This window comes from Crocodylus porosus, unplaced genomic scaffold, assembly GCF_001723895.1.
Source record: "Crocodylus porosus isolate Cpor-Errol unplaced genomic scaffold, CroPor_comp1, whole genome shotgun sequence".
NCBI lineage: Eukaryota > Metazoa > Chordata > Crocodylia > Crocodylidae > Crocodylus > Crocodylus porosus.
Genome location: NW_017728933.1, coordinates 6096809 through 6109542, shown reverse-complemented (window position 1 = coordinate 6109542; position 12734 = coordinate 6096809). Strand labels below are relative to the sequence as shown.

The 12734-nt window shown below is 47.1% G+C and overlaps 1 long non-coding RNA gene across 1 annotated transcript in view; it reads right to left on the bottom strand.

The window, feature by feature from the left end:
- LOC109317315 overlaps nucleotides 1–12734 on the bottom strand; it is a 21628-nt gene that overhangs the window by 2373 nt on the left and 6521 nt on the right. The gene's annotated exons all lie outside the window — the stretch shown is intronic.

Sequence of the window (12734 nt, the reverse complement as noted above, 5' to 3'; positions counted from 1 at the left end):
TATGCAATGTCTGTCCCAGACTTCTTGCTGGTTTAAGTTAAAACAGACTCCCCCAGCATCCCAGCATGTTCTCTGGGCTGGGCAGAGCTCTGCTCCAGCGAGCTGGGCTGCCCATGGCCAGATGCTGGCCTGCCATGGCCCTTGAGGCAAATTCCTCCCTCAATCCCCTCCCCCCCACCCCTGCTGGCAAACCCTGGGGACCACAGCTGGGGTTTGCCAGCCCCAGCTGCACCTCCATGGCTTGCCTCCAGCCAGGCAGGGGCAGAGTGAATTCCTTCCTCTGTCCCCTCTCCCCCCAGGAACCCCTGGGGGTTTGGTTGCAATCTCTATGGCTTACCTGAAGCCAGGTGCCTGTGAGCCAAGTATTAGGGTGACAGTATTTGGATCTTGGGGAGCATTGGATTTGCAGCTGAATAAAAGGCTATAACCTATGGCCTAGCAAAGCTGCTAACCACAAGGCAGAATGGTATCTTAAAAGTAACATTGCCTTAGGCAAGCATTTACCTAACAGTATAGTAGTGTTGTAAAATATATAGCTCATTGTGTAAAAAGAACAGGATGCAAACCACCGGCTATCATTAGAAGATAAAGCAGATTTTGCTTATGAATGCTTATGCTGAGCAAGCCATTTGCTTATGCTAGGTAGCCATCTTAACTGTGTCAACCATTTTCAAGACTGTCTGTGTAAGTCTGTGTGCTGTGAATGCGGTGAAGTCTTAGGAATGTGGAGATGGTACAACCTGGGACCAAAAAACAGACTGGAATGTGAAAGACAACAACACGTAACTGGTAACAGAATCCAAGATAAGCATATGAAAAAAGGTGAATGGTAAAGAAGCCTCCAGAAGCTTCCATGCTTTGGTCAAAGTCCACCCAAGTGACGAAAAGAAGCAGGGGTCAAGGCCTTAGGATACTTTTGTTTGCACTGGTAAGTGTCCAGGCCAGTCCTGGCACCATTAATACCATGCCCTTGGTATGAAGCCAGCACTAAAGATCAAAGCTCCTACCACAGGACAGCTGTTGTAACACTGGTTGGCAAAATACTGCTGACGTGGTTTTCTGTAAAAAAAAATGCCATTTCCACTACACTGATTATTTTCCCACAAAAATTATGTAGATTTTGACATCATTATATTTAGCAAAGGAATTTTGAAAAGACTGAAATCTCCTGTTTTAATATTTTCAGAATGAAAAGATTGGATCTGGCAGTTCAAAACATCTGGATCTTAAACACTTCTGAAAAAATCCTTTCAGGAACAGAACAGAAAAATAACATTCGGAGACAGAGAGAAGATTCTCCATTCACAATGTCAAAACAGTTACTAAAAAGGAGCCAAATGTTCCTTAGCTCTGCATTTTGCTTTTATTTGAAAGCCTAACTTCATAATTATATTAACTTTATTCTCTGTTGGTTCAGGGTAAATGGCAGCTAATCAGAAGGTAATTCTTGTGCTATTTCTGTCTCCTAGACTAGAGCCTTATGGGAGAAACCTCAACTTAACGTGGTGACTAATCTTTGAACCATTTGATAACTTTAAATCTAATCACCAGGTGACCTACAGGGACGTGTAAAAATTGCTGTGTGTTTAGATAGCAATTACATTTATCTCCAGGGTAGTTAATTACATGCTTATTAGACCTGCTTTGTACAATAATGCCAGACAATTCACAATTCCTTTTAAGCAAATCTGTCCAGAAAGCCACAAGAAAATTTCAGCTGCTCCGGTTCAGGTAGTAGGACAAATATTTCAAAATCACGTTTGCCAAACTGCTCTGCGTTTCCCTGGTTCAGTCACACCCACTGGTGACCAGACCTGGCTGTCTTTAACCTCTGAAGTCACTGAGACAAATTTAGGGATAAGCAAAGAAATGAAAAAGCCAACTTTGAATCGTACAGCTGCTCCACACCAGAGCATCACCTAGAGTCAATTATTAAACCAGAGCATCACCAAGAGTCAATTATTGCAGCTCCACTGATCTGGACCCTTCTCTGAGGATACATACCTATCATATATCATTCATATGAAGGTGGCACAGAGATGCCCCAACAACGATCATGCCCCCATTGTGCTTGGCACTGTACCAATTCATAGTGCTACATAAGACTGCCTTGAAGTGCCTAGGACTAACACGGCCACCAAATACACCTTCCAAGTGCCTATGACTTCCATAGGCAACAGAGATCAAGAAGAGGAGAAAGCAAAGTATCATCAACCCTACTATGGAGAGGGAGGGCACAGAGATATTAAGGGCCAACTTTTCCATACAGAGAGATCCACTGGCTGTTTCAGATCTCTCTTAGTGACCTGCTGAAGGTCATCCAGGAAGCCTGGCCAAGCCGAGAAGGAGACCTGGCTCTCATGCACACAGGAGTCAAGAAACCATAGCAGCAAAGCTAATTCTAAGTTTGTGCAGCTCCCATGTGCCTCTCCAGTCTGGCTGAGCCCTATTATTTTTCTGCTGCCTCTCTCTTTGACAGGACAGATGACATTTATATTTCCTGAAAGCTTCAATAAAAGGCACTTTAGCCACAATCACCTCGATCTCATTTCCAGTCATACACAACCACCCCCCTCCTCCCAGATTAAAATAAGGGCCCAGGTCATTCTGACAGGCTGTCAGAGACATGGTCCTGTCCGATGGATAGCTCGTTGTTGGAATCCAAGGACAAAAAATTTGCTAAATGGCTTGAAAAGGACATGAAGAGTGGCTGAGAGATGGTCACAGCTAAGTTGTTAACATGCCAGCCTGGGCGGTGATGTAGCAGGGTTGGCTTAAAGGACAGATAGCCTAGAGGGTCTCACTACCATGGACAGTCTTGCAAATATGGCACTGGGTTTGGGAGATTTTGACTCGCCTCCCAGATTTGCCAGGCATTCTGCTCATGACCTTGGGGAAATCATTTCACCTGCGCTTCAGCTCCCCATGTGCCATCCGATGGTCATGGCACTTCCTTAACAACAGTAGTCTGTCTCATTCGGATGGCGCACACTATGGCAGGGGTGGGCAAAATGCGGCCCGCCAGGCCACTCCACCCAGCTCAAGGGACACCTAAAAAATTTAGAAAATTAATATTTATCTGCCCCCAGCTGCCTGTCATGTGGCCCTCGATGGCTTGCCAAAACTCAGTAAGTGGCCCTCCACCCAAAATAATTGCCCGCCCCTGCTCTATGGGCTAGGGGCTGTCAAGATGTGCGCAGAGCTTCTCATGGGTGGGCTTCTCGATCAGTGGTTCCCAAACTGTGGGTCATGACCCCCAAATGAGGTTGCAACATCAGCGGATGAGGTCACAGGGGTTGTGGGGCCATGCTGAAGAAGTGGGGCCAGAAATGAGGCAAAGCTTGGGAAGCGCTGTGCTAGATATTAATGCAGAACAAAGAATACAGAGAAGTGGCCAGAAGAATGCCAATGGAGCAGGTTTCCTCTGCATTTGCTCCCAATGCCTGAAAATGAAAACACCCCATGAAAAGGGCTGGGTTTCTACTAAATTCTTCTGGAAACCAGGCAGGGCTCCCAGGGAATCAGGTCTTCCAGGCAGGCTTCAAAACCTTGCCAGAGTGTCTACCAGCTCACCCACCCAGAGGGTGGGCAGAGCTTCCACGCAGCAGGTCTCCTGGTGCTCTCCAAAACTGGGGGTTTCATGCATGCATGCTCCCACGCAACTGCTGCTTGCACACACCAGCCCTGGAAATGCAGTGGTGAGGCCTCACGGTCGCTTTGCAGCCCCGTTTCCAGGTGAGGTACTTGCGAGTGGGAGCAGGTAGGTGGGGTGCACCCCACTGCCGTGGTGCTGGGGGTGCAGTGGTAAATGTAGCTCCCGGGGCAGCTCTTGGATGCCAGGATTTTAGGGGGGGAGGGGGGTCAAGAGTTGCAGCTCAAGCAGAAGCTACGGAGCCCGTCACATTTCCCTCTGGGCTCTTTATAGAGGCATGCCCTCGCCTTCAGAGCAGCTTGCTCCTGGTCATCTCTCTAGGGGGGTCTCCTCTATTGGACCTGCTCTCGCTCATCTTCTCTCTCTCTCTCGCTTTTGTCTTTCCTACTTTCCACAATGTCTCTAAATTCAATTTACTTCCAGGAAACAAAAGCTATTGTTAGGAGTTTTTTGCTTTCAATAACCTACTCCCTTTTTTTCCTTAACAGCAGCAAGGCAGAGGAAAGTCGTTAGGAAATGAGCACAGCCACTCCATTTTCCCCAGTGGCCCGCGGTTGACATTTGCCTGTCCTCTACCCTAAAAAAATGCCGAGTTGTTGAAAACAGCAGTAAAGAGAAAAATCCTTCTGTAGATGTGTGTGTATAAGTATACAAGGCCTTGTCCTCACCAAGCCATTGAAACAATTCATGTAAATCCTTTTAAAATTCCTGCAGCCGTGCTCTGATTTGGGAGTTAGGCTGACTTGGTTCTCTGGCTGACACCCACCCCTAACTGACTCCAGATACACCACAATGAACTGATTTAATGAAAATGAGTTTGTCCACACAGCTCTTGGCCCCAGCTGAATAGCACTCGATTAAAACTACACTTTTAATTACACTAAAGCGGCTTCCTTGCACCAACAAGCGCTAGGAAGAGGATCCACTCTCGTCTGAACTCCCTCACAAGTCTGCAGCTACACCCGAAACAGGGGGACACGGTTATTCATTAAGAAGCCAGACAGTCCACTGTTCACAACTTAAATTGGTATTACATGTCTCTCTGAAAGATATGCTCTGGTTCCACCAGAAGCTTTTGCACTCTGCAGCATCCACTTAGACAGCAGGGAAGAATAACTTTCTGTTCGTGCGGGAGCTACCAGCTGGCAGTCTGCGCCTGCACTGTGCAGGAGGTCAAACAAGGTGATCATAACAGCCCCTGCTGGCCTGGAAAACGAAGAACTCACCTACTCCCTACCCCAAGGAGCCGCAAAAATGCAGCTAAGGCCCTGGCAGCGTTTCCTACAGCGTCTTCTTAGAGCTGTCTGCTGGCCATATATTTTGGTGACTAATATAACAGTTTGCCCTCATGCTGGGGCCTTGCATCTGAGTCTCAAGCACTTCACATGTATCGATGAGATCAGCTTCAGGGAAAGAGCCTTTTTGGCAGTGGGAAGTTGGGGGTATGTTTCCACACTTTATTCAGTCCAGTAGCTTCACGTGATCTTTGTGCAAAAGAGAATCAGGCTTGGTATCACTAGCCCATTCCCATTTTACAGATGGCAAAATAGAGGTTCAGAGCAGCGGGCCAAAGCCTCTTGGGAGGAGGGGGGAAAAAAATTAAAAAAAATAAAAAAATAAAAATAAAAAATCAACGGCAGCACCAGGAGTGCAATCCAGATCTCCTGCCTCCTGGGCTTGTTTAGCTACATGTCACTGCAAGATCACGCCTTTGCCTCGTGTCTCTCTTCCTGCTGCTTCTAGCAAACAAGCCCAGCTAGGAGCGAATGGCTGCTGCGAGCTGTCCAGCCCTCCCATTTCCACAACCTGGCTTTATTTATTTATTTTTTTAAATAGTTGCTATCCATCTTTTTTTTTTTTTTTTTTTCCTTCCCCAGAAACATCCACTTCATTTCTCACCAGTCTTCCCTCCTCCTCAGACTTCCCTTTGGCTCCAAACACCTAATAAAGCAGCCGTGTCCATTTTATTTATGCCAGACGATTTTTACAGTCCATTCGCCTTCCCTTCCTTTCAGTGCTTCACACAATTTACTCCCTCCTTCCCCCTTTTGCACAATCTGAAAAGCTCTCTGCTGTCGCGGCCTGCCCTGTCTTTCACACGGCCGAGTTTGATTTTTATGTCAGCGTTGTCGTAAGGCTTATCCTCCCCTCTCAGGCTCTCTCAGTGGTAATTCTTGCATTTCCAATTAGGGAAAGGGCTTTTCAAACCAGCTATCCCTTGGTGGGCAATAGGGTGTAGGCAATGGGGGCTGTTCTTTTTTTCTATTTACAGCTGTGAGGAAGCTCCTTAAATATTTCTGCCTGCGGTGCAAACTTGCTGGCAATTTTAGGTGGCAGAGCTGTGAGTGAATGGGATCAGGGGACCCGCAGCATTTGTCTTCCACTTCCTGCAAGGTGCACTGTGAGTTACTAATCTTAGGCACAGAAAGGAGACAAACTGCTGGGAAACAGCGAGAGCTCTAGCAAAGCAGAGCTGCTGAGAAGATCCTGACAAGGCATCTCTGCATTGCACCCTTTATTTTTAACTCTCTTTTCTTGTTTCCTTGAGTCTGAAGGTCAGACCTCTCTTTCTTCCCACCACCCCCCTCCAGTTCTCTCACCTCCTCCCTCCTCCTCAGCTTGCCTACCGAACCAAAGCCACATTGCCCCAGAACAGAGCTACGGCTTGAGTTCTCCAAGCACAATCAGCTCTCCCGAGAGTACAGTCGCTAGACCATATGCTCAGCTGGAATAAATGGGTTGACCTCCACCCCTGCACCGCTTCATGCTAGCTATAGATCTGGCCCACTGAGGCCGGTGGAGCCAACGCCAGCCAGCTCGAACCAGGGAGCTGCCATGTGATCTCCAGTGCAGGCACTGAAGGTCTAGCCACCATTTATAAGATCACACACAGTTGCCTGGCTGTCACACATAGAAAAAGCAGTTATATCCACAGGTGTCTCAGCCCACTCCTTTCCTGAACCAGACTCCAATGACAGGGCTTTGCATTAGCTTCCAAACGGAGTCAACGCAGGTTTTCCCCAGGCGGAGTGACTACACTACTGCCGGCTCCAGCCTTGGTGAAAAGCATTTGACCTTGACTGTAGGCTCTGGCACCACACGGAGAACAATGTGCATTTAATAGCCATGAAACACCACTGGAGTGGGGGGAAAAAAGATATTACCAAGCAGTTCCTTTAAATTCGCCGTCAAAGCAATAGCTTGCAAAAGCTGCACTTGAGCGAGTCAGGAGGCATGGAGAGAGTGGCCTAAGGCAGGGATGATCAGGAGCCAGGATGAGCCGCTGGGAGAGGTGCGGTACATCAGCTCGCTGGGCATCTTCTAGAGCAGGGGTGCCTACATTGCGGTACGTGCCACAAAACATCTCTGGGAGCTATGCAGGAGGAATTGTGTACTGGCAGATTTAAATTTTCATTATAATAATATGTATTTAAGAGGGTAAAACATATGGTAGCAGGGGTACGTGGGCAGCTGGTAAATCTGGACGGGGGTACGCCTAAGAAAAAGTTCGGGAACCTCTACTCCAGAGCAATGGCTCACCAGTGTCTACCACTAGAAGAAGCCACTTCCCGCCCCCGGCTGCAAGCAGCAGAGAGGGGCTGAACACACCTGGGCACTCAGTAAAGAAGCTGATTCCTATTATCTAATGCACTGCACTGCCTGTTGTCCTCTGCCTTGTGCAATGAGAGTGCAAAGAGGAAGTAAAAGGCAAATGGCTCAAACCTAGTTTTTCTACATTCAAAAATCAGCACCCAGCAGTGGATATTCAGGGCAAGACTGGATGAAGACTGCTTATCAAGGAAATGAGGGTGTGCTGGAAACACAGCAGGGGGCTTCTCCTAAAGGCTTGCATTCACTCCAGAGCTGAATTCGAAAGCTGCTTTCACACAGACAGGATCTGAAGGACCCCCGAGACCAGAGTGCCAAGCCCACTGTTGTAGATGAAACCAGAATAAGAAGCATTTCATTGCAAATGAACATTTCCTTGCTGTCATTCTGCCAGGTCTCTGGATGAAGCTTGCAGAAAGGGGCTGACAGAGCAGTTGGCATTTTTTCCAGCAGCAAAAGATTGGTTTAGTCAGAGGGGTTTCTTGCTTTCTTTTCAGTTTTGGGGAGAAGTGACCTGACCCACATAAAGCTGTGAATGCCGCTGCCTCACTTGCTGTTTATGGGAACAGGTCCCACTGGGATCCCACAAAACAGAACCAGGTCAGCTTGCTACTGCTCACTTCCTAGCTTGCTTCTGATGCTCCCGATCCTCTAAGCCGCACATGATGGTTTTACCTTGCAAAAATGGGTCATGTGCGCACACACAAACACACGAGCACGTGCACACACGCACACGTTAATATTCCTCTTCTGTCTAGGGAACTTACAAGAACTGCATCCCCCTCCATGTCCCCAGCACTCTTGGAGGCACTTATCCCTACAATGGCCTTATGTGGTAGGGTGGTTCTAATATCCCCATTTTATAGATGGGAAATGGAAACTATGGGGATGCTAAAGGAGGCTGGTACCTGAACACCTTTGAGGACTGCAGCCTAAATGTCTTGCTCAAGGTCACATGGGACCATCAGTGACTTGACCCAGGGTATCCAAACTCTTAGACTAGCGTTGAATACTCTGGACCAGCCTTTCATGAGCTTCTGCTGTTCTTGGCCTGGGCTTCCCACAGCACAGCTACCAATGCATCTCAGTCCTAAACCACACTCCCTTCCCCGCTCCGCTCTTCCAGCCCTCAGTCTCTCCTGACTAAACACTGTCAATCGTGCTCCATAGGTTTGTCTAGACTAGAAAGGGAGGCTGTGAGGTTGTATTAGAGGTCTTGACCAAATGCCATCTAAGAACAGGCAAAAAGCCATTCAACCTGGTACGCGAGGCACTGAGGTTCAAGTCCCTGAACTGAATCATGCAAAGAAAGGACCTGCACCTGGTCTCTATGTCTTCAGCAACTATTAGCTAGGCTGCACTGGGGGTCTCATCCTGGTGATTCACCAAAAGACAAAAATCCAATCCTCCATGAGATTGTTCTTCATGCTCTCTGGCCTCACTCAAGGTCTTGGTGACCTTGCAGACTGGTGACATAGCTGCCAACTGTTGAGGAAGCAAACCGATGTAGACACCTGCTCTCGGCATATCGAACAGAGATCCACTAGCCATCTGGAGGGAACTGGGGCTGGACTCGATCTTCGAGGTCCCTTCCAGCCCTGATGTCTCTGGAGTGACTTCTGGATGCTATTCTGTAACTTCAGCTGAATTTTCACCTACATACATACAGGCAGCAGAACCTCCAGGTCCCCAGCACCCAAGCTCCCGCTTCCTCTGCCTCACATACAACTATTAAATTCCATTTCCTAAAGCCTGCCGGAAGTACGAGAGTAAATCCAAGATCCGTGCATCCCCAGTGGGTTTTCCTATTGTCTTAAAATATTAATCGAGTTCATTAAATATGGAGGTATACTTCCTCCCTAAGCTGCTTTTTTAAACCGCTTCCCTCCCATCCTTCTCCTTCCTTCCTTTCTTTCCTTCTTTATTTGTTTTTTTTTTTTAATTCTTTCTTTCCCTGCTTTCTCCCAAGCACGTATTGCCAAAGCATCAGGCAAGAAGAAAGAGGGAAGTGGGAGATAACGTGGAATTGGTATGCGTTGCAGAGCCTTTGGGACACCAGGGATTTATTTTAATCCAGTCCATTAATCAATTTCTCTGTTGAAATTGAATTAACTGTCTTTCATCAGCATCACATCCTGGGACTTGAAAACAGTAACTGCCACACAGGAATGCAAATGAGGTGGGAGCGCCGCGCGCTCTCTTTGTATCCCAGGCAAAGAGCAGGGACATCTTTAATGCAAGAATAATGGGCTCTGCCCATTTTCTCAGAGCGGTGGGTCCTCTCCATTCCTCTCTTTAACACTGGGTGCTCTAGTTACAAGGAGTCCCTAATTGGAAAATGAAAGGGACAATGTCCTATCTTTTAACCTAAGCAGAGGTTTTTCCCTCCCTGAACTAAACAAATTTGGAATCAAATCTCGCTCTCTTTATCCTTTTTTTTTTTTTTTTTTGTACTTACTTCAAATAACATGAAAAAAGAAGAATCCGACCTACTTCCTCAATTCAAAGGCACACCACCTTATGCCTTCCTTTCATTTGCTACTGGGATTTTAAACGCTATATAAATTTGACGGTGCCAAAAAGAAAGAATTCCTCATTACTGCCTTGAAAACCCATCACTATGCCTCCTCTCAGCCTCTCCTCCCACTATTTATAAACGGGACGTTGCTCAGCCTGGAGGATCGAACAGGAGATGGTGTCCAAGACGGTGGGACAAGCTCCGTCAGGACCACTCTGGATCTCAAGATCATCCTCCCCGCTTTCAAGGCTCGCTTCTTTGATCCAGACTTCTCTAGCATAGACCCAGCTCAACACGGACAACAAAAACTAAACCCTGGCCAAAACAACCACAAAGCCCGAACCATAGCCAAATAACATCCTCCAGTCCACGGGTAATTCTCCCCGGGGAGAGACCAAATCACTCCTGACAGATGCCAGTCATGTTGCTTAAGTACTACCACAAGGTGCTCAGATTCATGACGACGAGGGCAGGGTAAAAGTCAAACCAGGAGAGAACAGAATAATGTCACTGGAGCTTTTAGAGAAGCAGCTGGAGCCTCAGCTGCAATGATTCAGGTCCCGGTTCCCTCGGTGGAGCTAAAAAAATATAACAAGTGAGATTTTCCAAGGAGTCTTAAGAGAGTTAGGTGCTCAGCCACAGATTTTAAAACCTCTCAATTGATTTAAAATGCAACTCCCCTAATGGTTGCTCAGATGCTTCTGAAGATCACACTCCCACATCCCTTTGATGTTCAGTGCCCGACTCCCTTGGGCACCTCTGGCAATTCCTGCTGGTATTAGCAAAGGTATTATCCAGGTTTTGAGACCACTGCACTGTTTTTAGCTTCCTCATTCTTGCATGTTCTCATACAGACTCTGAGCTCTTCCAAAGGCCAGGGGTGTTAGGGCTTCGTGCCTCCCCCAAGCCAGGAAAAGGACTCTTAGCCCAGACTTCCCTGCTGCTTTAGGAGCAACTCTGCCAAACTCGCATGAGTTTTTCTTGGATAGGGTCTGATCCAACAACCACCCCAATGAATGGGAGTCATTCCACTAGCTTAAAATGAGCATGAGCTGAAACCCTAAACAGGGGTCTGGGAAAACTGCCCTCTGTCAATCAGCCTCAAGCCCTACCGCCACCAGTTCAGAAGCAGTCAAGACAGGAGAAAGATCCCGCTCAGGGCCGGATTAACACATAGGCAAACTAGGCACATGCCAAGGGCCCTAAGTGAAGAAGAGGCCCAGTTGTGCTTATTGTATCATTGAGTGAAGAGAAGTAATAGAAAAGTTTCATCTTCAGCTGGGCACCCATGAGATTATTTGCCTAGGGCTCACTAAAGGGTTAAGCCGGCCCTGATCCCGCTGGTGTGCATTATTTTCCAGCCCCAGCTTGAGAAGCGAGAAAGGAAAGTTGAATTTCCAAAAAAGTACACTGTTGCATTATTTAAAAAATTGATGATGAATAATTTAGTCAAACAAGCCTGTGAATGTTAGACAATATTGCATTACAAAATAAATCAATTACAATATACAAAAAAAGAATACCTTGCCTCATTGAAAAACATTGCAAAGAAGAGTGATATTCCCTTTATTTAAAAAAAGAGGAGAGATTTAAATAAGACCCTATTACAATAAGCAAGACACCTTCACTAGCATTGCCTTAATAGAACCACAAAAGGGAAAAAAATGCATCCTCTCTCTTTCGCCAGGAGCTGTATTATCTTTTCTTGATTAAAATTCTTCCCCTGTTTTTGCAAGGTTAACTATGAACCCACAAGGTATCTTGGCTTATAGGAACTGTGGAGTTAGTTGTCTGTAAATATACATAAATTAGCATCTACTCAGTCCACAGCAGCCTTCCACAAAGGGCCTTGTTCGAAGAACTTCGAGCACTTTCCAAAGAGCCTTCTGCTTAGCGAAGGGTGCCCTAAACTCTTGGAGAAAGCATGGTCTTTTAGTAAAGCCTCTTGCCTAGTATGACCGGTGACCTTGGCTCAAGTACTGACTCAGCAACCGACTTGCTGGGTCATTGTAGCTATGTCCTGCCAACCTCTGCCCCACGCCAATGGCTCAGTTATCCGTAAGACACTGAAGTGCTTGCTTCCTCTGCCTTGCTCATTAAATTGTGAGCTCCTCCAGGACTGTCTCTTATTATGTGTTTGTAGATGGTCTAGTCCCCTGGGACCACACTCCTAATGGGGCACTCTAGTGGTGACCCGTATGCTAATGATAACGACTGCATTGCCCATCTCTACCAGCAGCTGCAAGGATATGCTCTGCACTTATACAACAACAAAATGCTTAAGAACAGAGACATCCCTCCCCCATCTTTTCCCTTCATCACCTTCCTTGAAGTACCCAAGCAGCTACCAGCTTCAGAAAGCCTCATAACACTACTGGGATTGAAGGCCACGCTTCTCATTTGAGGTCCAGAGGACACGTCCACATGCAAACTTGCCTTGCCAAGCTGCCGAATTCTCAGACATGCCCTGCTGCTCCACGTATGCCAACTCCACCTCTGCACAGTACAGAGCCGCATCTATCAGCATTGTGAACTGATCTGTTTGCATTGCTATTCCACTTCTGCTGCAGGAGGTAGCCTGGCATAGCAAGCCTGCAGTGTAGACAAAGCTAGAAAGACTAAGCGATTTGCCCCGAGACGCACAGTCTGTGTGAGATACAGCGAGGAATCAAACCCAACCCAACTTCAAGGCTAGCACTTATGTGATTGCTTTCTCTGATGCCGCAGTGGCTAAGTCAGCTGGGGCGAGATTCACAACCAGAATGCAGGTAGCCTGTTTCCCAGCACTGTCAGCTGACTCACCACTGCCCTTCTTAAGTAGGTAGGCTGAAGCAGGGAGCTGGTAAGATCAGATCAATCAGTAATAATTTAAAAATCCCTTGAAGCTAACCACCATGAGGAAACACATACACACACACACACACACACACACACACACACACACACACACACACA